This window comes from Pogoniulus pusillus, chromosome 1 (genome assembly GCF_015220805.1).
Source record: "Pogoniulus pusillus isolate bPogPus1 chromosome 1, bPogPus1.pri, whole genome shotgun sequence".
Classification (NCBI taxonomy): Eukaryota; Metazoa; Chordata; class Aves; order Piciformes; family Lybiidae; genus Pogoniulus; species Pogoniulus pusillus.
The window spans coordinates 26,629,132-26,652,875 of NC_087264.1; the positions used below are offsets into that span (position 1 = coordinate 26,629,132).

The 23,744-nt window shown below is 39.0% G+C and overlaps 1 protein-coding gene across 7 annotated transcripts in view; it reads left to right on the forward strand.

The window, feature by feature from the left end:
- Positions 1-23,744, forward strand: part of PHF21A (PHD finger protein 21A) — a 142,667-nt gene that overhangs the window by 3,124 nt on the left and 115,799 nt on the right. Inside the window, exons 2-3 of one of the 7 annotated variants that reach the window (XM_064145503.1) lie at positions 9,919-10,049; positions 10,126-10,344. The exons of the other annotated variants lie outside the window; for them this stretch is intronic. The gene's annotated coding sequence lies outside the window, so the exon portion shown is untranslated. The remainder of the gene's footprint in view (positions 1-9,918; positions 10,050-10,125; positions 10,345-23,744) is intronic. 7 annotated transcript variants of the gene reach the window in all.

A 23,744-nucleotide genomic window follows, 5' to 3' on the forward strand; every position in this document is an offset into this window, starting at 1 on the left:
TTCTACCCAGTTAATGGTAAAGCTGAAACTTGCATGTTGAGCTTGCTAAGGATTGTGTATAATACAACTTTATATAGTGGCATTAAATTACCAGTAAGAATGGGATCTTAAAAGAGAGGAAGAAACAAAAAAATGTGCAAAGCTATCCATGTTATTTGGAGAAGTTAATTATCACACTTTACTAGAAAGATCAGAGGCTTTGGGAATTTTATTTATATCTAGGCATGTTTCCCAACAGCTGAATGAAACTGTTTTTTTTTGGGGGCATATTTTATGACTTTTCTATAATGGAATTCTGTAGCTCAGTAAGTAAAACTTTAAAACTATTTAAATAGAAGAGATGATGTGTGCTTCTTGAATGTTTTTAAACACTTCAACTTTTTGGTGGTAGAGAAATGAAATTATTTGGGGATAGTTACATCAGCTAGAAGTTTGAGCTGATAGAGAAGGAAGATGAAGCAACCTCTTTTATCTCTTGATTTCATGTTGCGTATTAGCATACCTAGACCACCACTTCAAGGTCTGAAGAGACCTGTTGTTCAGCAGAAGATAGGTGCATGCTCACCAAGTACTTGCTACCAGCTAGATGTCAACTGTGTCACCCCCCCTCCATCTTTAGCCATACTGAAACTTGGCGTGGGTCCTGTTATAGTTTTTAGCAACTTTTCCATTAACCAACAATGCTAACATGATGGGTATTTCAAAATGTTGCATTAAGGAGTGTTTTGTTATAATTAATAACTTTACTCTTAATCATTGTAACATTTGTACCTGAAATCTTTTAATCTTTGCTCCTCTTCTGTGTGCATCCTAAACTGGATTTGTTGTGAGGCGAAAGAAGGCATTTGAAAGTGGTTTTCTTCCTTTAGGGGAATGAAAATACAAAACTTTCCTTCAGAGAATAAAGCAAAAGCAGGAAACTGAAACCTGTGCTGCTCAGAGAAAAATGCTGTTGTGTTTTCCAGCTTCATCAGTAAGATCATTGCTTTCAGTTTAGGTTTTGCAAAGATCACAGAATCACCGTAGGCCGTCCTGCCACAGCTCCATTTCAAGTATTTGGCCTAAGTAGCTTTTACTACAACTTTAATTCTATTGTTTAGAGATGAGGTTTTGTATGTGTCTGTTAATCTTCACTGTAGAAATTCTAATAAAAAAAAATTGGCTTGGATCTGTAGGAGGAAGACCACTTTCATGCATTTTCTTTTTCTTTAGGAAAAGTCAAATGTATTGCAGTGACTCCACAGAAAGTTGTGGAATTCTGTGTGCAGTGGGAAAGCTTTCACAGTGAGCCTGGTTGGCAATTGGGTTGTCTGTGCACTTTGTTTGTGATGGTCATGGCTGCGCATGAGCACGTAGTAGCTGTTCTGTTGCCTCATATTTACTTTTGAAGCTATGATGAACTTTATTCAGTCAAATTGATACTACTGGAATTGGTTTACAGCAGGTATTTCTTTCATTTCAGTACCAGTTTGTAGGAACCTTGATGGACAGTCTTGTGGGCATTTTGCTTGGGTACCAAAATCTCAAAATGAACATCATGTGAGAAACACATGTTGATGACTTAACATTTTGACTATTGTTTTGGGTTTGTTGTTTTGGTTTTGCTTTTTTAAAGTCTCACAGAGGGGACTTCACAGTGTGATAGGACCTTGCAATGATGATGTGAGCTGTAAAGCAGACCAGCCTTCTGGAGAGGCTCCTTGTGCAGAAGGGGCACAGCTAAAACCCTATTATTAAGCTTCTAATAGTATTTCTTCACTGTCCCCTTCACCTTTTATGCTCACAACTGTGTAGTTGCATACGTAGCTATATACTAGAAGAGTAAGACTTCACAAAAGGCCTGGCTCTTCCATGTTCATGAATTGCCCTTGTTCAATTACTCTGTGCCAGAAAGCAGCTCACATCCTGTTTCTGATGTATTTTAACTGCACAAAGGTTATTTCGGAACAAACTATATACTGGAAAGGTGTGGCAGTGTGCAGAAGTGTTTTGATATGTCCATAGAATGCAGGGGGAAGATATTTATTTCTGCACCCTGTAAATAGAGGGTGAACTGAAGGATAGTTTTTATAGGTATCTTACATTAATATTTCATGTTCAGTATAGCAGAGAGCTAGTGTCTGGCTTGTGTTGATGGTAGAGATACGCATTATGCAGGCAAAAAAAAAGTTTATTTACATTTGGTGGGAGAACTTCATATTTTCTTATTTTCTGTTCTCTTATTACAAATACAGGTTTGTTTTAGTGAGTGGTTTGGGATATTTTTACTTTTTTTAAGAGGCTTCTGTGTTTCTTTTATAAATTTTAAATAATTTATGACTCCTGTACCTTATGAAGTTCCTCACTGGATTAAGATTGGCAAAGTACGATTTTAAGTTTGTTTGACGCTGCTTTTGTTATGTCAAAATCTTGCAAAAGCAAAGTGGCAAGTGTTAGCTATAGAATGGCTATAAAAAGTGGCACAAAAATCAGGAGTTTTCAAAAAAACAAGAGCTTTGTAAAAAGCTCACTCGTGACAATTGGACATTACAACTGGAGTCATTCTTCCTTAAGAGAATTTTTAAAGCTGGGGAAAGTTCTCAAAGATCCCTTCGTGTGGTCTGAGAGGTTTGCCATGTCTGTTACCCTAACAAAGCCCCAACTTTATGACAGAATCTTTTGTTTTAATACTTGTATCATCCCAGGCATTTGAGGAAAAAATGTCCTTCTCTGCAGCACTTACTTTCTATTTTACTGCTGACATAATTTTAATATTTGTTGGAATTATTAAGTACCCCATGCCCTGAAAGCTCTTTGCCTAGATAGTTTAATATATTATATATTCCTTCTTACCTGAGACTTCTTGTTCACTGTCATTGCAAACACTCACTCTTGGCGAGAGTTTGTATGCTCAAAGCAATCTTTAAAAAACCCACACCAGAAAACAAACACCACCACCACCACCCCGGTTCCCATTCTGCTACCTCCCCAGCCCTAGCCTAATGTTTGTTGTTACTGGTGGGGAGGCATTTATGTGCAGCACATAAGGAGTGAGGTCCTGGTTAATGTGAGCTTTTTTGTAGGCCATGTTCACACAGCTGCTATGCTTTTTTTTGATGTCAGATAACTTAAAATACATGTTTTCCAAGCTTCTGCCCTTCCACTTAAGAGTACCTTACTTGTAGGACGAAAAGGAATATTTACAAGTGCGCTGGCTTGGGCAGTTGGGTGCCTCCGAAGCAAGGAGAGACTTAACCATTGCATATACAGTTAGATGTTTTGAACGTGTAGCCAGTGTGTTTCTTGAGTGTGGGAGCACAGATACATGAATGGTTTGCGTGAAGGAGGGAAGATTTCAGTCTGTCTCATTGTGTCATCTCCAAGATGGCCTGTGCTTGGACTTAGTCTCCAGGCGTTTGGGAGAACTCGAGCAGAGCAGCTGAGCTTATGGGCGGTTTGGTGTCGTCGTTTCTGTCTGTGAAATACAAGCTGTCAGTATGAACGGGAGAAGGAACATTGATTCCTTTCCTTGCTCTCTTCCAACCCTGCAGACCCAAGTGTTGTTAACTGTGTGGATCCCAAAGGCAGTATAGTTGCAGTTAATTGAAGAGATCAAGTGGTATCCCATTGAAGCTTTAAATTGTTTTAACAAAACTTCTGAGTAATCGCAATAATTATTTTCTGATAAGCTGGCTGATAGTAACTATGGCAACAGCTGTCTTTGGCCTATGGACAGTATTGCTGTATTGACAGAACCTTTAGATGCTCCTGAGGCCTCTTGCCTCTGTAGGGTACTGCATCAGGATGACTTTCAGGTGCCTGAAAAGCATCACTGTTTGTCTTTCTGTTGCAGTGGGATGCTGTTTTTCTCTTGGGTCCTTTCTCTTTTGCGTGTTTTTGCGGGTGCTGTTTGCTAGCCTGGAAATGCTGCAAAGACTGTCTTGTTCTAACAGGGCTAGTGGAACATACAAATACTTAGATGGAATTATATATACATATTTGTTTTATTAATAATAATTCAGAGCTTGGGGAAAAGAAAGGAGGACTTACTCATTTTGATCCCTGGTTGTTTCCTTCCTCGATGAAAACCTTCTTAGAACAGACTGGTAGGGGGAGCTGCCCTTCCCTTTACTGAAGTACAGCATATTCTTCTCTGAGGCCTACGCTGAGATACAGCTATTTAATTTCCAGCTTAGCTCTGCTTCTTTTTGGAAGAGAAGCAAGTTCCTGCTTCAGTTCATTGTAGATATAGCGGAAGAGAGTAATTTATTTCCGGATTACTAAATTCTGGACAGGAAAACTGTGTGCCTCACTGAACATGCTTTCCCTATTGATCTTCTGAAGAGCACATTTTAATAAATGTAGCAGTCTTGAAGCTTCAGGGGGAAGTAAATTCTTCCTTGCACTTCACTATAGAGATGTTAAAAAGCTATGGCCCCTTCTGCATGTTAAGAAGTAGCTGAACTGCTGATCGTTCTTTGAGCATTGTTGCTTAGCTGATGTTTGTTTTTACTGAAATTTTTGTCCTCTTATCTTTGACATACAAGAAATGGATATTGACTCAGCTTACTTGATGACTACTAGCAGCGGTCTCCCCGTACTGTTTGTGTGTGGTGTTTACTGGCCTGTGGAAATGTACAATATGGCCTACATCTGGTCTCGTCTTCACTAGGAATGTGGCTTGTGGAAACTGCAGGCCCCGATGTGTGGTGCTGTGAATTTAACCGAGTAGTCTGCCTGGACTGCAGCCTGCTAATGCATCCTGGGACATGTAGTTTTCATGAGCAGAAGTTGGAGATTCGGTGTTATGAGTGACAGACGCTGTAGTGTTCTGGTAACAGAGTTGCCTACACCTTACATGGTTCTTAGCTGTTCAGCCTAAACCTGATTTCAGTGGGGCTGCACGGCGTGCTTTCATTAGTCAAAGACAGTTGGGTAGTATGTTTAAGAAAAGCAGGGAATGAAAGAACTCTTCCCACTTGGCCTATGTGTTTTCATACAAGGAATATATTAATAATTGCGCTAAGCCCTTTTTTAGTCTGTGATTGAAAGTATCCTACTTGAAACTCTGTTAATTTTTGGCTTTTCAAGGTAGTGTTATGGATGGAAACCTTTGGTGGAAGGAGGTTTCTGTTGGTGGCAATATGGTGACTATTTTCACTTTTCAGACTGCTGCCCAACTGTCACTGTAGGTTTCTGTCAAAGCCAAAGGGCATTTGAGCAGCATTTTACCTGCCTGGATCTCACTACTCTCTTATTTCTTGAGGTCGAGCAATGACGTAGGCACCTTATGCATCAGAGCAGGGGAGCTGAGGGGTGTTCCTGCTGGGGTTTAGTGACAGTTGCTGGTTGCCAAGGAGATGCAGGGTCTCAAACACAGGTACTGGTAGGTGCAGCCAGTAGCAGAGTGTGTCTGGCAGTTTCTGTCTGGTGTGTTTGAGCTCTGAACACCACGCTTGGACTCTCATCCAACTTGCAGCAGAGGAGGTGAAGTTTTTCTGGAGTTAGGCATAGAGAATAGTAACTTTCAGAATGCTTATTTCTTTCTTTATATCCATAAGAACTGTGCATTTTCACGCAAGGTGTTAATGATGTTCAGTGGGATTTGCTAAAGTTAATATGAATGTTAATTTCATTTCAATTGTTAGGCCAGAAGCAAGTTGAGTATTCGTTGTAGTCTCATGTGCCATGTTTTGGATGCTGCAATTGTCTTAATTTTTAAGTGAGCAAAAAATCAACTTTGATCCTAGTCAGTTTCTTTGCTCTTCAGTTTGTGGCATAAATGTAAACCTTTCTTTTTATTATTAAGTGCCAAACAGTATTAAATAAACATTTGTGATATTTTTGAGAGAAATTAATTAGAGTTCTAGTCTTGCAAAAAATGATGTATATTTTACTTAGTCCCACAGAAGTCAGAGAAAATGTCTGACTGCCTAAAATCAGAACCCTTATAAGTAGTAGTAGGATCAAGACCTCCAGAGTTCTAATATTGGAAATTAGCTTCTTGGTGTTCACCATAATTAGCTTATGTCTGTGTGGCAAAATTATTTTAGTAAGTGTCTGAAATTTCTGCTCAATGTAAATTTAGAGTTCGTGTTTGCTTCATAGTTGTGCAAAAAAACCCAATCCAAACAAAAAGTTGCTCTCTCCTTCACCTGTACAGATTTTAAATATGACAGATAGTAAGGTGGTAATAGCTTCTTTGAGGCATTTTGTCACACTGGTGCATTGTACACACTGTACTCTCCTGACACCTCTATTTAAAACTGATACAAAGAAAGTAAATCTATACAGAGATTCGTCTAAAACCTTATGTATGCTGTAACTGTAATAGTTTGTAAACAGTTAGTAGTAATAGTTTTGTTTAAGTGTTCCCAGCTCCTTCACAGCCTGTATGGAGCAAATTGCTGACAGGACACGGGGTTAGCTGAAATAGTTACTATTAGTATATTGATGTGATTAGAAAGGCTGTCATTGTTGCCGTGAAGGGATGAAATTCCCTTTCATTGGCTGATTGGACCTACACAACAGGCAGGAGAAGAAACCAAGATAAATCTCTATGTAGTGGAATGATGATGTATCTTGTCCTTCAAGGACGCTTTACCCTCTGTAGAGAGCCTGTGACAGTGCCCTTTGTGACGCTGCTGTAGCAGGGTACTCTAGATAAGCAGCGTGGGTAATAGGGATGTACAAAAGCATAGTTGTAAAGAAAAACTCTTCTATAAGTACTTCTTATCTCCTAAGAGCAAATGTGTCCTGATCAGGGAAAAAATCCTGGCCCTGCTTAAATCGATGGGAAGCTTCCCAGTTGGATTAGGAGTGCCAGGATTTAATTTTTTTTGCCACCAAAAAGGTGTTTTTAAGTGAACTTTTTCAGGGCTGAAGCACCAGACAAAGTTTGAAGAAACTGGCGTCTGTTTAAGATGCTGCTGCTGGCCCTTGGGAGATTTCACACCATACACTACTTCTCCTAGTGTCTTTGCTGTTCCTTTAAAAGTGGATAATACTGAGCTCCTGTAATGCTTTGTAAGAACTTGGAATCTATTTATTCAGGGCTTTTGCCTGACTCGCTAACATGACAAAATTTTGCATTAAAAACAGAAATTAGTCCTTGATGCATCCAAGGAATACTTTTTGTTTCTTCCTTCTTAAGAGTGTGACAAAACTGCTCCACTTGAGAAGTCCAGTCTGAAATTTTAATAACTTGTGATGGATTTTAAAAAAACCCACAATAACAAAATCCCAACAAAAAACAGTCCTCACCCTTCAACTAACAAACCTTGTTCGTAACTTCATGAAAGGACTACAGTGGGCTACATTACTAACAGCAAAGCTTGTTTCTAATTTGCATTTAGTTGGAGCTCCAGATTCCATCTTTCACTGCTGCTTAGCTTGCAGTAATTGTCACTGATAAGCATCTTTATCATGTAAGTCTATTGTTGTGTGTAGTATGAGTTTGCTGTATTAAGGATGCTCTTGTCAGTGACCTCAGATGGAAAGGATGTGGCTACCTGAGCTTCCCTTGTTACCCTTTCAGAGAGTACATTCTGGTCAGGAATAAATTGGGAAGTACTAGCAAGGTTTGTGCTGTTTCCGAACACCAGGTTGCTGTCCTTGAGTCAACTGCAGTTCTTTTCCCAAGAAGGAACCCCACCATACCATGCTCCTTATTTTGCATTTTTAGAGAATCCTGCTGAAATTGGTGGATTTGTCACCATGAAACCTGTTTCAGAATAAGTGACTTGGTTTTCATTTCCTGCCTGCATTTTGCCATGTTTCACCAGCTCTACTTTACCTTTGAATTTCGTAGTGTAAACACAAAAATGTAGCCTACTCATGTAATTCTCATCCCTGTATGTCAATTTCTTCTTGCCTTGAGTTTTAACTCGGTGTCTTCTCCCACCTTACTTCTTGCAGGAATTATATTTGGATGCCTGGCTGTTGATGTAGAACTTTTAATAGATTGTTCAGTGTTTAATTTAATCATACTGTGTTTTCTGTTGTAATGAGCCGCAATTTTTTGCAGTCCCTCAAAACTCTGTGTTTTTGGGCTACTGAATGCATGACCAGGTTAGTTCCTCACTCTAGTAACAGTATCTTCCCAGCTGCAGAGTTGATTAGTTCAGCATACGTCTGTGACTATGGGAATGCCGGTATCCGGAGTTGTTTTGCACAGACGTGCTACAGAATTCTGGTCTTAGCTTTGAGCCTTCCTGATAAAAGATAAACATGCATGATTCCTCAAAACTTGGGACCTTTCTTTTTCTCTGAGCTATACTTCTCTGCTCATGATTAGTTTTGCCTAAAAATGCTGTTTTTTTTTCCTTATGCCATATGTAGTAATATAGTAGGCGATTTCATCGTGTATATAAGCCATCCTGCACTAAGGCTTTTGAAACCTGAACTATGGAGTGGCACAAGTACCTGTTAAATCCCTGTTTGTTTGTGTGTAGGAAGCTCTGCATATGAGACTTTGCTTATATTTTTTCTCCTGGATATGTCAGAACCTTCTGCAGCTTCTTCAGAAACTGTTGCATAGTACAACAAAAGTAGTACTTCCCCCCCCCATTTCCCCACATATGGAGGATACATCTTAAGTCTTCTGCTGTGAGACCTTTGCGTTATGATTAGATTTAATTTTCTCTACATAGTTTTTCATGCTGTGGTCTTTAGTAGTCCAGTAGGTAGTAAGTTTCCTATGGACATCTTCAGGGTCAGAAGTTATGTTAGAAGGGACTTAAAAATCATGCAGTAAACTTTTCATGTGTGTGTCTGGTTTTTGTATGGCTTTTTCTCCCCTTTTGCTGTCTAATAACCAGAGTCTGAATCAAGAGGAACTGAGATTTCTCTCAGAGGCATTTTAAAAGGAAAAAATAGAAAAACTATCCTTGAAACAGCTAGGAGAGGAATATGCAAAGACAATGCAATGAGAGAAGTGCATGAGAATTTCTCTGCATACACATAGAGAGAGGTGTGTTTAAACATCCTTTTAGCACAGCAATAGAACCATTAAAAATCCGGATATTAAGTCTTAGATACTAGAACTTATTTATGGTGATTTCTTTGCAAAGTTACATTTTAATGACAGGTGCTATGCTGATACCACAGTTGTGCTGTGATTGTAAGCATGTTAATGCAAGTGTTGGTCTTGATTCTTGGGTAGCATGTGCAGTACTGCTTGGTTGCCCTGCACTGTTTGGTTTCATCTCAGACTCAGCTGTTATGGTGAATAGTCTTGCCACACGGTGGCTGTCTCCATCTCCTAGGACAATGTTGGCAGGGGCTGTTGTGTACATGGTATTGGTAGGTCCCAGGAGGTCAGCTGAAAGTTGTGATGATGTTAGTGTGAGGGTATGTGAAAGAGGCATGTCTCTCAGCAGCATTCTACTGCTTTCTCTGGGGAAAGCACCCTGGGGATACATCCTGACTGCTCTGGAATAGAAATAATTTGAGGGAGAAGGAAAATGGACTGCCACAAGCAGCCTCCTTCAATATGCTGACTCTTTTATTTAGACAGTAAGTGTAATTGTACCATGCTCCATGATACCTTTTCACTGTCAGCTTTGAGAGCTGAAAATTATATTACCTTCAGTCTGCTGTAGTAGCCACTGAAACTGGATAAATCTACAGTTTGGCCTTCCTAGTTGAAGTAAACAGTCACTTAAAAATCCATGGCAATCAGTGTAAGTAAAAATGTTTTGGACACTGTTTTTCTTGTAGCTGAAATCTCCTTTCATTTCACATCAGTCTTGCACTCAGCTTTTCTTCTTTAAAAACAAATTGTATACTTATGTGATTCCATGTTAGATTGGCACAGTGATTCAGTGTTATGTTTATGTGATACAGCGTGTAAATCTTTTTACTTATATTAAATAATCATGGCTTTGAGAAGAAAGGAACTTCTATTAAGTGTGTGGTTACTTGAATTCTTCCTTTCAGATTAGTGACTACCATCAGTACTCCCACACTGAGTGTGACTACCCCAGCTACAAATACCATTCTCCAGATGCTACAGTTCCCATTTGTGTGCTTTTGAAGAGAAGGAAGCAAAAAAAAAAAGCTTTTAAGGGGTAAGGAGGGATAATATAATAGAAGGGGAAGGGAAGACAGAATCTGAGATTGATAATTGTGCCTATATATTTACAGGGAGCAGCGAGAGTGCCAGCTGACTGGAATGTAGGGGAAGGAAGATCAGAGCACAGCAGTGTAATAATTTGGAGTGCTTCCTGTTGACTTGTTAATACTGCATGGAATTTGGCCCAGGCAATCTGCTGTTGTGAATCAGCATAGTTTATTCACTTGAGTATAGGTGTGTCTGTTATTATTTGAGAATCCGTTCCACTTGAAAGATAACAGGTCAGTCTGGTAAGTAGTATTATTCCCATGTTTTGGATTAGAAACTGAGGCAGAGAGAAATTGATTTATTCTGCATTGTGGTAAATTTATCAAAATGTTAAGATAGCAGTGGAGGCCCTCACTTGTGTGTTTAATCCAGTAAATTGTCTGCTTCCTTCAGGTCCTGAATGTTGCTACATTGTAAACAAAACAAAAGCTTAAAAATTATTCACTGATTAAGTTTGTGTGATGTACAAGTAAGTAGTGCTTGCCCCAGAGGAAGTGAGGTTCTTTTAAACCATGAAACAGAGTACTTCGGTTTTGAAGTTTTGGATATGTATTATTGTCTTTTTTTTTATTAGGTTATCTTGGGTTGAAGGAAAATAGAGGTTTAAATGCATCTGGGAGATGCATTCTGATAGGGGAGATAATGATTAAGAAGTGTGAGTCTGAAACCCAGTGAAATCTGTGTTGCTTGGGTAAGAACTGGTGCCCAGAAAGAGTCCTGAGTTAAGTTCTGCAGAACCTGAAAGGAAGATAGAAGAAATATGGTGGTTGTTGTTATTGCTGTTGTATTTTTTTTGTCCACATTTTTATCTCCTGTGCATGGTTGTACAAATAAAACTTTGTAGGCATGATTGTTTCTACAGATACTGCTAGGCGAGCACATATCCTAAATGTACCCAGAGGGTGAGGGTTAAGGTTAGTGCTTACATTTACCAAATTGAAATATCTCCAGAGTGCACTTTGTCTATGGCCAGAGTGTGAGGGAGGTTCCAAGTAACTTCACTGCACAATAGCACTCTTTCTGTATCATACTTTCTGAGCCTCGTACAAAGGACCTGACATACTTCATTGGGTGGGATAGATAGCACAGCGCAAGTAACACTGAGCAGCTAGTGTTGTCAGCCCTGAAGCTTTAACCACTTGTTAAAACTAATTTGGGTACAGCTTATATGAGCAGAATTCTCCAGTCCTCTGAAGTGTGGACAGATCTCTTCTGTTAACCTGGACAAGTGCCTTTTCCAAGTGGAGAATCACCAGAGTCAGCAATACCCAAATTTCAGCATCTGTCCCAGTTGGCTGAGGCCATCCTTGCTTCCACTAACTCCTGCAGTGTTGTTTTTTTTTTTAATGAGTGCGCTATAATCCCAGTGCAGGAATCAAAGGTGTGGCTCCCCCTTGTTACTTGCCTTACTGTCTGCTCAGAATATCTCACTTAAAGGTGTGACTCTGATTGCTTTGAACTCCATGCAATTGATTCTTAGCATTAGGCTCATGGGCTCTGGTGCGTTATGGAAGCATGGTCTGTTGGCCTGCAATGTCTCCAGTTACAACCCTTAAAGGCACTGTTTGTGGTGTCTGCTTGTTTCTGGGAATATTTGTAGGGCTCAGAAACTTCCATGTATGCCCCTGTAATGTTTCATTAGAGTTGTTGATGTTTTGAGACTCTGGTTCTGCATAAGCCTGAGGTTGACTTTCAGCAGTAAGATGGTTTAGTACAATATCTTTACTGAAGTGTTTTTATGTTGTGACATCTCAGCTCTGTAACTGTGGAGACAGCTTCAAGGCCAAATACAAGGCAACTTCCATAACTACTGCCTCTCTGCAGTGTGACTTCAGTGAAGTAGAATTCCGGTTTTAGTGATCTCTTGATTCATAGATTGGTGTAGTAAAACTTCCCAGGATATCTTCTTGTGATAATTTGGTGATTGGCATGCTTCTCCTGTTCCCATGCAGTTAATCCTTTAGTCCTGTTTGCAGCACTCCTGCTTAATGGAGTGATGTTTCTAAAATAATCCTCAGATATTCCTCAGATATTAAAGACCAGAGATCCAAAGGGATAGCATTGACTGGCACTGTGTTTTTCAGAGACAAGACTTTAAAATCTTGGTCTTCACCTGTCCAAAGGAAGCAGCGCTGCCTTTTATGCAGGTAGTGTAGAAATGTGAAATAAACCAGAGTGAGAACTGTATTGCACCAGAAAGGTCAGCCTGCACTGTCACTTAAGACCAGTGGTTGGAAATTGCAGACAAATGGATGTAAATCTGGAGATGTCCATATGATTGTCCAGTTACTCTTCCGTTCTCACACATTTGGCTCAGTGGAGATCGAAGATGACGGTTTGAAATCATTGTCTGTAACTGAGTTTGCCTGTGTAATAGTTGAAGTAGTATCACTAGATATGGGGGAGAGCAGAAACTCCCCTTGAACTTAGGAGGAGAGCAAGAGGATGAGTGTTTGATTTTTTGTTGTAAGCAAAATATATGAACCAGATTTGAGAGGTTTCTTGGTAGTGCTTGGACGTCTTTTACTTCTTAGTACTAGAATTTGCTCTCTGTGAGAGATGGGCCACTTCAGAAAAAAACTTTCTAAGTTATCTATCTGGAAGACAAATTATGCATCTTTGATGGGCTTTTCTGGTGGGATGGAGAGGAGAGAAATGTTGCCCCATGGATGATCATCAGAAGCACTGAAGCATGAATAAACTTAGTACACACACTTATGTTATGATTAAATCTTCTTGAGATTCTCCTGAGGATACCAACAAATTCAATCTGAAACCTGTGGCAGCATGGAGTGAGAAAAAACATCTAGTAAATCTGAAGTTCCCAACTACAAATAAGAGTTCCAATTTCTGTGAGTTGTTAATTTCTAGTGCTATCTGTTGTTAGTGTAGCTTGCACAAATGATCTTCATGATGACAAGGGCATTACGTCGGTGCTTGCTTTCGGCAGAGGAGATTTCAATGCCTAGATAACACACATCACTCCCTCCCAAAACAAGAAAAAAATGCCAGACCAACTTGTGTGATGCTGTAAGCAGAAGGTTATTTATATGTGAAATGAAAACAAAATGTAGTAAAGCCTGGAATTCTTTTGTTGTCTCTTATGTGATTTAAGAGATGTCTGATGTGGTCAGCTTTCTCACCAGTGTATCTGAGCAATAACTTTATTAAGGCAATGTCTGTGTCTTCATGAAACTGATCACAAAGTTTCTGCTTTTTCCCCTCCCCCCCGTCAGTTGTTTTTATCCTTGATACTTGCTGGTTCCTGATAAAGGTGATAAGCTTATTTGTGGGTACATCCATCTTCATCTTACTACCTGTAGCAATAGTGAAAGGTGGTGTCTACTGGACACTTGCTTTGTTTTCCAGATCTGTTGTAATTCGGGCTCTAGAAAACAAAATTTGTGTGTTTCTCACAGATTGAGACCTGCTTGTTTATCCTACATGGCTTTCAGCTTGGCTATCTTCAAAAGCTCATCTGTCATAAGAGAAGGAAGCTGACAGTGATGAGAAAACAGACATTCACCAAATTGTTGAGGCAGTGATTTCTAGCAAGCTTAGCAGTGCTTCCTAGCAGAATTCTGTTTGATGTTTGTCCTGGTCCTCAGCTTGAGGTTATGTGTCTTCTGCCACAGTACTTCCTCAGCAAGACTTCCTTTTTAAAAGGTGAGCATCCAGTCCCATTCCAGGGTCAGGTGGGACCTGATGACTTTGGCTAGTTCAGTTTTCTTGGAGTGTAGTCAGACATTCATCTATGCATTCCCATTGAATCCATTGATTCAGGAGATCTTTCTTCTGGTCAGCTAGAGGGCAGGCAAATCATCGCCTGTCTTAAATGGGTCTTGGCAATTTTTCCAGCAAACAGCCATGGTTTGTGTTTAGTACTGCTTTCCAGTTTTCTGGGCCTTTCTTGGTTAGGAGAGACTTAACTGCCTGAGTCTCCTTGGCTTGACATCCTGATTAGTGAGAGGGCTTTATAGGAGAGTTTTTCAGCAGCCTGATAGGTTATGCAAAAACAAACAAAAAAAAAACCCAAACCCACACCCTTTAATATTGGATCATGTCTTTCAGTGTTGCATCATGTTACACAATAAGCATAAACCAGTTTGATTTCTGCTTCAGAAGTTACAACTTTTGCTTTTAACATTACATGCTTGAGTTATAGTCTAGTTTATTTACCAGAAGAACCAGCCTTTAAAGCAACCCAAGACATAACACTGGTATGGCTGCTCAGTGTGATTAAATGTAAGAAGTAACATAGTGTGCTGGACCAAATGTCCATCTAATCCAGCATCTTGCCTTTATCAGTGACCAGCAGCAGCAGCTGACTGAATGGCGTAGGAAATGGGTGAATTCTGTCAGCTGCTGAAATATTAACAGTAAATTTCTGACAGACACTTCTTCAGCTGCTGCCTGAGATGGAAGCTGCATTTGGGCTATTGCACTGTGAATAGCAACATCAACCTATTTATAGGTGAATTTGTTTGCTGCATTTTTGAACTCGTTATCCGTGGCTGGCTTAGTGTTCCTCAGCAGCAAGTTCCATACACTTTAACTGCGTTTTCTATACATGTAATGAGTTGATGAGAGCAAAAGAGTTTTATTTGTTTCAAACCTACTCCCTAGTTGTCTTTCCCCTCCATACCATTTCTAGCCCTCCCCTTACTGAGGTGGAGCGGCCAGGATTGTGGGCAGCACGCATCACAGCCAAATGTTCCCTGCTTGTTCTCTTTTCTGTTTCTGATGCCTTGCAAGATTTTCTCTGACTTTTGCTGCTGGAAGTTGAACTATTTGTTTGCAATAATCTCAGTCTTCTTTGTAAGTAGTATGCCTAGGATAGACTCGTCCTTGTGTATTTATAACTAGGGTTGTTTTTTCTTCTGTTACTTTGCACTTGTCGACACAGGACAATATAATGACAAAATCAATCATTTGGTGTTATCAGATCCCCTGTAGCTCTTTGAAGTTTGCTTTAATTTTAAGTATCTGGAATAAGGAAAAGCATCTTAATGTCTGCAAACTCTCTGATGCCAGATCTGTTAAAGTATGTTCACAGACTCAATCTTGATGCTTGTTATGGTAACTTTCCTGCTTTTTACTGTTGAGTGTTTTCTTTATTTTCAGTCTTTTAATATATTTTTAAGAAGAAGGCCCACTTATGGATTTTTGTCTAAGGTGATCTGAGATATACAACTGAGTTCATCCTCTCTTTGTTTTTGATGCAGCACGGTGTATGAACCTTTTAATGGTCAAGATGTATATATTTCAGTGTCCTTTTACTTTGAAGTTTGATGTCCAAAAGCTTCATTTCATTAAGATTGCAATCTTCCTTAGAAGATTGCTTAGAAGAGAATGTTCCTGAGAGAGAGATGTGATTTGTTGTTTTTCTTTTCCTTTGTGTGTGGTTTTTTTTTTGTGGTAGTTCTACATGGCCAGTGCTTTGTAAGTCACCTCTAGTAGGCAATGACATTCCCCCGCATCTTTCAGTTCTTTCCTCTTCTAGTTTGTTGAAGTCTCTGTCTTTTTAACCAAGTTTGTTATGTTTTTGTTATGACAAGCTGTAAGTTAATTTTTAAATAAATACTAAGGATCCTCTGCTTATCACTTTTTCCTCACCTTAGTAGGATTTTCATAGTTTTTATTTGAAACTAGTTTGAAAGCCAGACTTCTCACTCAGCCAGCATTAATCTCAATGAGGGTTGTTACGATTTGGTTTAAGGCAGTTTGGCTGTCAGGCAAAGGGCAGATGTTAACTCTCAGAGGTTTAATCCTTGTTTGAATAGAATACCCCTCTCTCTCTCTCTCTCTCTTTTTTTTTTTTTAATTTGAGGGAGTTTGTATCAAATAGTGGAATTTCTAGGAAAGTGGGAAGAGACACACTTTTTCAGAGAAGAAATACTGCTAGAAAATAATGCTGGTTTTGATTATTATGCTGCTACATGTGAAATTACCTTTCCCTAGCTGCTCTAAGTATTGATTTGGGATTAAATAATTATATGAACAGAGCAGTACATGTGTTCATTCTTATCATATCTGAGGGGTAGGAAGAAGGGCTGTGACAGACACTTCCGTCCAGCAGACTTTTAGCCTGGAGGACAAGAAGACTAGTGCTTCATGTATGAACATGCAGATGTGACATCCAGACTGTAACAGTTTTACCAAGTGTAGGAATTTTATTCCATCTTTGCTCAGTGTGTACAGATTGTACAAATGTTCAGATACCTCAGTGGTTTAGATTATTGTTGTTAGGAGGAATCAACCCCCTTCAACTTCCTTGCTATTTGTGCAGTTGGTAATTTGAATTACAATTTTATGTTATTATATTCAGAAGCTCTTAGCAGCTTGTGCTCCTGTGTGGGTGCATACTTGTGATGCTTCACAAGTTGTGGAAAAAGCATTTTTTGGTAGGTTAGTATTAATCTGTTGTGAAGTTTGAACAAGTCTCTAGTGTACTGTGTGACTGCTTCAGGAACTTAATAACAGCAAAAAGTTTAATTCATAAAAGTTACTGTTACTTTGACTTCTTGTATATGAGCTTTTAAGAGGATTTTGAGCAAGACAGACTGACATCCCTAGATGTTCGTAAATGAGAAGTCCGAATGATGTGTTTTGGTTTTGTAGCACAAAACCCTGAGTTGAAGCTTGCTTTGATTCTCTCTCTCTACCTGGACAAACAGGTGTTTTGTATATTAGTGACCTTTATTCAGATATGTCTAAAACCATACAAAGCCAAGAAATGAATAGTTGTATTGTTACAAACCAAGTATCAACATTGTATGCTTGTATTTGGAAGATCAAATACTTTAGTGACTTCACTAGTTCTGAAATTGGTAACAGATCTACTGCTGATCTCAGGGTCTTTTGTCCTGTCCATTAAACATCCACCCTGTTCTCTTCAGAAAACCATTGCACTCCTTAGCACTCTGCCTTCTTCCAGGATCTGAGCCTGTAGCGTGTATGAAGGGATGATATACAAGCCACTCCCCTCTCCGAACCTCTGCCAGTTATTATGTGCTTGTTAATGCAACTTGAGAAAATGGAAAGGACTGAAATAATTGAAATTCTTAATGTTTCTCCAATAGTTGATTTGAAAATACGCCATTTAGCACAGGTTAAAATGACAATAGGGACTATTGTTCACTAGGAGTGATTTCCAAGACATAAATGCCTCATTTTAGAATTCTTTAAGTGCTTGTGTTTGTTTTGGGAACTTGAATATCTCCTGCCTGCTACAAGAGTATACGTTTTCTTGCAGCAGAGGGGGCTGAAAAGGGTTTGGAGAGTACTGTATTGCTTTTCCTTCTAGGGCAGGTGTTTCTTGGAAGACAAGGGACTGAAATAAACCTTTTGATATAGTTCAGATATATTGTGCAGAACAGAGAAGGGGAAATATCTGCTCGGATACTGAGATCACAAAACAAATTTGTAGAGGGGAGAAGTCTTTCCAAGGTGTATATATAAACTTATTCTCACTTGTCCATCTTTTTTGTGTTAGTTGGTGTCTAACAGTGAGTTGTTTAGAACCATTTCATTAATGTTTTATGTACCAAGTGTCAAAGTTTCCATTGCAATGAGATAGTTAAATCACTGTTGAAATAATTATATGCATTTTAAAAAAAGAGGAAGGAAAAAGTTGTATGAAGTCTCTATTTTTTTCATTACCGTGGTCAGTTCTGTGGAAACAATAAGATGTAGTAACTTTTCTTTTTTTCTCCAAGCATTTTTGCTTCTAGTATTCAGATAAAGTGTGTATTTGTGGAGTTTAAGTCTTAGTGTTCTTGAAGATTGTTTTGGTTGGTTTTGCTTTGGTTGGGTTTTGTTGTTGTTTATATTGTGGCACTCTGTATGTTTGACCTTCAGAAAGTTACACCTTTTTGTTTTTGCCTGGGGAATATGAGTTTGGGAGCTTCATCTATACCTTAATTAGGCTGTTGTATTTCCTCAGCAGCTTTGTGTCAGTCTCATAAGACTGTTCCATCAAGTAATTTACCCAAAATGTCATTCAGGATAAAGCTATTATAAAATGTGGGGTTTATCCCAGTGTTGTACCATCTTGCCTAGATGAGAAGATTTATGCTATACAGAGACAAAACTTTTTTTTCCCCTCCTGAACCTCGATGTTGCAAAGCTGCAAGGTGGATTAGGAATCCTAACTGCAGAAAAATGCTGAATTAGATAAAGTAAAAGGCTTAAAGTAGTTGTCAGAATGGGATTAACCTGGCAGAGGAATCATAAGAGCACTTGCAGTGCTTGGGCCACCACTTAATTGCACTTTTAATAAATAGTTTTCTGTGAAAATAAACAGGAGTAAGGAATTGGTGTTGAAAGAGAGAGACGTGTGTGAGTGTTGAGCCAGTGTTGGACGTGTTTATCTGTTGAGAGAATGGGAAAATCTAAATGTTCACAGAGCCCAGCAGGGAGCATGCTAGAAGACAGGATTTTTATTTTTTTTTTCCCCCCTTAGAGGTATGCTGTGAAAACAAGTGATGCAGCTTGGCAGATTAAGTCCTGTTGCATTCAAGGAACAAAAAAACCCAACAGCCAATGATGGCTGAGGAGCTGCAGGGTAGCTGGTGTAGTAAAGAAGAAAATAATCAGGGCCAAATCTTGCACTGTAAATTGTAATTCCCTCATCTTTTAAAATACAAACATTACAGCTTAATGGAAGCTGAGCAAAAAGGAAAGCTGATGGTGGAATGATCTGTTAGTTGAAATCTGAAGGGAAATGGGGAAGCAGGGGTGAATTCCTGCTAGGCCTAAATCAGGTAGGCTCTGTGTGCATCGCTGCTGCAGCTGAGCAGCACTTGCGTTGGAGGCCTTGGGAAGGCAGATAGCTCAGCAAGCGTGTTTTCTCCGTGTGACGTACTTGGGAGTGTGTACAGCCTGCATGCTAAGTGTGAGGGGCTGGCTTTGACTTCACTTCTAACAGTTCTAAGAATGTCATGAAATCCCTTCTCACTCACGCTTTTATTTTGGGATGGAGAAGGAGAGAAAGGAGCTTTCAATGTTCTGTTTAGTTCAGAGTTTGAAACAAGCAATTTTTTACCTAATTCTGTTTGCTGCCTTTTTATTTAGACTACTTGTAAAACATGTTGAAGCCTTTAAATGTGCTCTCATAATTTATCAGTACACAAAACTAGAAGCTCATGAAAACCCTAATGCTGTTTCTTTTCTTTATTTAAGCTATAAATGAGTGTGCTTTATTGTTAATGGGTCTTTTCCCACACCTTTTTTTTTTTTTTTAAAGAGATTTCTGTGCTTAGGAGATGAGGAATGAGAAAATGACAACAATATGTAATGAAATAACTGGTGAAATACAATAAGTTGAAAGAGCAAATTTAAATGTAGAATGAAAACATGTTTTTGTAAACGTTAGCAGGCTGTCCTTGAACAGGTGTTGTATTTATTCAAGAGGAGAGGAAAATGTGATACCTTCCTGGTAGCAGCAGAGGGTCCCAGCTGCCTGTTACAGGGTTCAGAGCACCCGACAGAATCGACAGAAGCCTGAGACTTTTTTTTTTTTTTAATAGAACTGTGTGTAATTAAATTGCCAGTATGCTTTTTCTAGGAAAAAAAAGAAATCACATCTAACAGGTGAGAAGCATTAGCTTTTTCATCTTCTTAAAATCCGAAGACAAATTAAGAAACAAACAATTGTTCTTTGATACTTTTGTCATGTGAATATCTGTTCACTAACAAATAGTTTTCATATTGTCTTCTGACAATTACTCAGAAGCCTATGACATATTAGAGCTAGCGATCTGTAGTGCTGTAGGGGAGAGTATTTCTGTATAGTTCCTCATTTTGAGCCATCTTGCTTTGTGTTAAGACAAAAAGTTCTACGAAAGATTAAGTGAGCTCCTATATTGTTTTCGGTATTTTTCACTATTGTAAAATACAGAACACAAGAATGTGCCTTAGTGGCTAATTATCACGTTTATGCTTCTGTACCTCATGTACATGAAATGGCTTCTTAATGCATGTGCTAAAATAAATTGCAGTTTCTCAAAAGAACTGTGCCAGACAGGAAATGTGGAGAGATATTTGTTCCAGTATATTGACATGAAAGCTGACCCATAGCAAAACCAGCACAGGTTGGTTTAATTTTAGTGTTTAAAATACATCTTTAAGGATGACATTTCTTCTTGACCTTTTTAAATAGTCTTTTACTGGATGATACAGTAAACAAGTAAAGAACTGTTATCCCTGTGCCATAATGAGGACAAGCAGAAAATAATAGTGATTTCTATTCTGCCTGAGTAGCAAGCAGAACCTACAGAATTCAGATACTTGGCAAATTCAGATACCTCTTTATTCCCAGTCACCCTCTAGGTCTTCTACTCTCAAAAAAAGACGACTATGTCTGTGTGACTGTATTGCTGAAAACATAGCTAACAAGCCAAACTTCTGACCAGGTGGGGAAAAGTGAAAGATGACTCCTTGGTGATTGCTTTAGTTAAAAAGCAGAGAAGTACTCAGTTTCTTGCCTGCTATAGCTCACTGGAACTTGATGACTGCTGAAAGAAGGAAGGAGGTCTCCCTACTGCTACTAGCCCAGTGCTCCTGTTGCTTAAGCTTGTGTTTGGTGCTCCCCAGACCTATTTGTGAATCACTTCAGCTTTCTGTGATGTGGAACTCCCTCACCTCCCACACCCACCAGAAAGAGAAGACTGCTGGTGGTAGGACTTCACAGCTGGAAAAGTGTATAAAGGAGACAGCCTTGGTTAGATAGATTAGCTGCCTGTGGGCATGTTCCAAATGCAGGATAAATTAAAGTGCAGAAACTAGAGGCAGAGCTGTACAGACTCTGAGCAGAACTGGGGCTTACTTAAACCTCTTGATGTCCTGTTAGTGTGGTCTTTCCTTGTGCATGCTTCAAGAACTGTTATTGTTAGGAGATTTCATGGATATACTGAGAAGAGCTTTACAGCATCTGGTTTTGAAAGGGCTTTATAAATACAGAAGTATCAAAGATTACCTGTTTTGTAACGTGCCCTACCATATAATCACTAATCACAGTTCATCTGCATTTATTAACGTTTGCTCCCTATTATGCCTGCCCCCAAGCTTCTGTCTTGTACTTGTGGGAAGGTAACATCAGCAGAAGCTTTTGTAGCTAATCTCCACAAATCTGTTACTGAAAAATCTCCCTGATGCTTCTTGTAGTTCTGAACCTACAATACTTAAAAGCCCTGCAGTCACAAAGACTTTACTTTTTGTTTTCATTTTAAATGCATGTTCTTTTTTTTTTTTTCTAACAGATTTTCACATATTGATTTTCTATTTATTACTTTTAAAAGTGCATTTTGTAATTGTGGTTGTTTCCTCTCTGTTGCACACAAGTCACCCTTCACCAAAATATCTTTTAACAGGGATTTTTTCACTTAACTGATAGTCCCTTCACTATAGTAGTTTTCACTATACTTTGTAACCATGGAAATGGTGTACAGATAATATTTATAAGGTAGAAGGAAAAACAGGGTGTCTAATGGGACCCCTGCTGTTCTGAAATCTCTTCAGCAAAAAAAAGTCCAGACTCTTGGGATTCTGTATAAATGTAATAGGAAGTCTTCTGTAATGCAGAGTGATTTTTCTAAAGTATATGTATTCACTTTAAATAAATTAGTTCATCCATTCACGTTGGATAGTTCTTTAAAAATTCATGTTCCTTCTCCTCATTTCTCTACATTGTTTAATCACAAAACTTTGCTGTTCATCGAGATGCTGGATTTAAGAAAATGTTAATTGATTTCCAGTCCCTCTCTGCTAACACAGAAACTGAAAGCTTGCTTTTGCTTGCTGGTGCTGTTCTTAAGTGCTTATATTTTTGGGTAGCACTTTCACTATTTCCTCTCTAAAGCCTGCAAGGATGAGCAAAATACTTGTATGAGTAGCTTTTATTTCCTTTATCATGCCTTCCCTTTCCAGGAGCAGACTCTTTCCATTCTTTTACTGCTGAGGATGTGCTTGTGTGTGATTGGTTTGTTTCGTTTAATTTTATTCCTCATTTTAGTGTTTTGCTCTTTTAACTTTCTTTTTTTTTTTTTTTCACTTGTTTGGCATTTCCCCCTGCTGGCAGATGGAGTTAATAGCACTTCTTTCTGCTGTGGAAATGGAGGGCCGTGCTTGTCCTTGAATGTCACTGTTTTGTGTTTGAAACGTTGGCTACTTTTCTGCCTTTTTTTTTTTTTCCCCTCCGAACGCCTCTGATAGATGAAATTTAAGGAGCAGCTTGTACAAGCAGGAGTTCTGCACATACCTGAAGTTATTTTCATCAGAAGTGCAATACCACTTGCAGCGATAGGCAGAGTTGCCTCTAATTTTGCATTTCATGCCTGCAGTCTTGCAGCACTACCCAGATCATCTCCTTTTGTACTCTGGACCTTTTCCCAAAACTCTTAAGGCACTTCTGCCTCACTAGCACATCATTCCTGCAAGCCAGTTCTTTCCAAGATGTAGTGGATTGCTAGAAGGGGAAAAATAGTTTGGCACGCAATATGAAATTTCTCCTCGTCTTTAAAAGAATAAAGCAGGAAATCAGAGATCCCTCTGTTGTAATGGAATTTGAGGAGGAAAAAAAAACTTTAATCAATGTGCTGGAGTAGAGCTTTCTTAAATTTGTAGGGTTTGATTTTGTTTTGTTCTTTGCATCTTTAATTGCTAAATCAGTTGCTAGGATTATACTTGGTGAGTACTCTATTATACCCTAAAAAGTTGTCTTTTCTCTTCCTCACAACTTTTCTATATCCTTTTCCCCAAATACTCCCTCTGTCTCCAAAGTATGAAAGGAAGGCAGAAACTTTTTAGTAGTTGGAATGGAAAATATACACCTTAAGAACAGCAGAGGTCAATGAAATGATTTTTTTTCTAGGAATGTTACTATGAAAATAAGAAGCAAACCAAGGAAACAAAAAAAAACCTAACAAAAATACCACCAGCCACAACAAACAAAAAAGCCCACCCCAGAAGCCCCCATCTTATGAGGACAGACCATGAGAGTTTGGGCTTTTCAGCTTGGAGAAGAGAAGGCTTTGAGAAGATCTTATAGTGGCCTTCAGTATCTGAAGGGGGGCCTACAAGAAGGCATACAAGGTCTTGTAATGACAGGATGAGGAGTAATGGGTTTAAACTCGAAGATGGGAGATTTAAGGAAGAAGTTCTTTACAGTGAGGGTGGTGAAACACTGGCACAGGTTGTCCAGGGAGGTTGTGGATGCTCCCTCCCTGGAGGTATTCAGGGCCAGGTTGGATGAGGCTTTGAGTGACCTGTTCTAGTAGGAGGTGTTGCTGCCTACAGGATCTTTGAGGTCCCTTCCAACCTAAACCATTCTATGAAAAACAAACAAACAAAAAACCACCCAAAAATAAAAACAAAAACAAAGCACACACACCCCCAGCCCACCCAAGCAACCAAAACCCCCAATAACCCTAACCCACCAAACTCCAAATAACTTCCTTTTGAATGTCTTAGAAAATTTGAGACAAAACAGTGGGTTAGTACGTGTAGAAGGGCACAACTCCTTCAGTTTTCTACTGCCCTCTCATTTTCCTTCTCCTCCCAACTCTATGTACGCTTTGTAAATTAGTTGAAAAGGATTTTAAAAGAAAAAAATCCTATTTTAAGACTTAACAGATTAGCCACC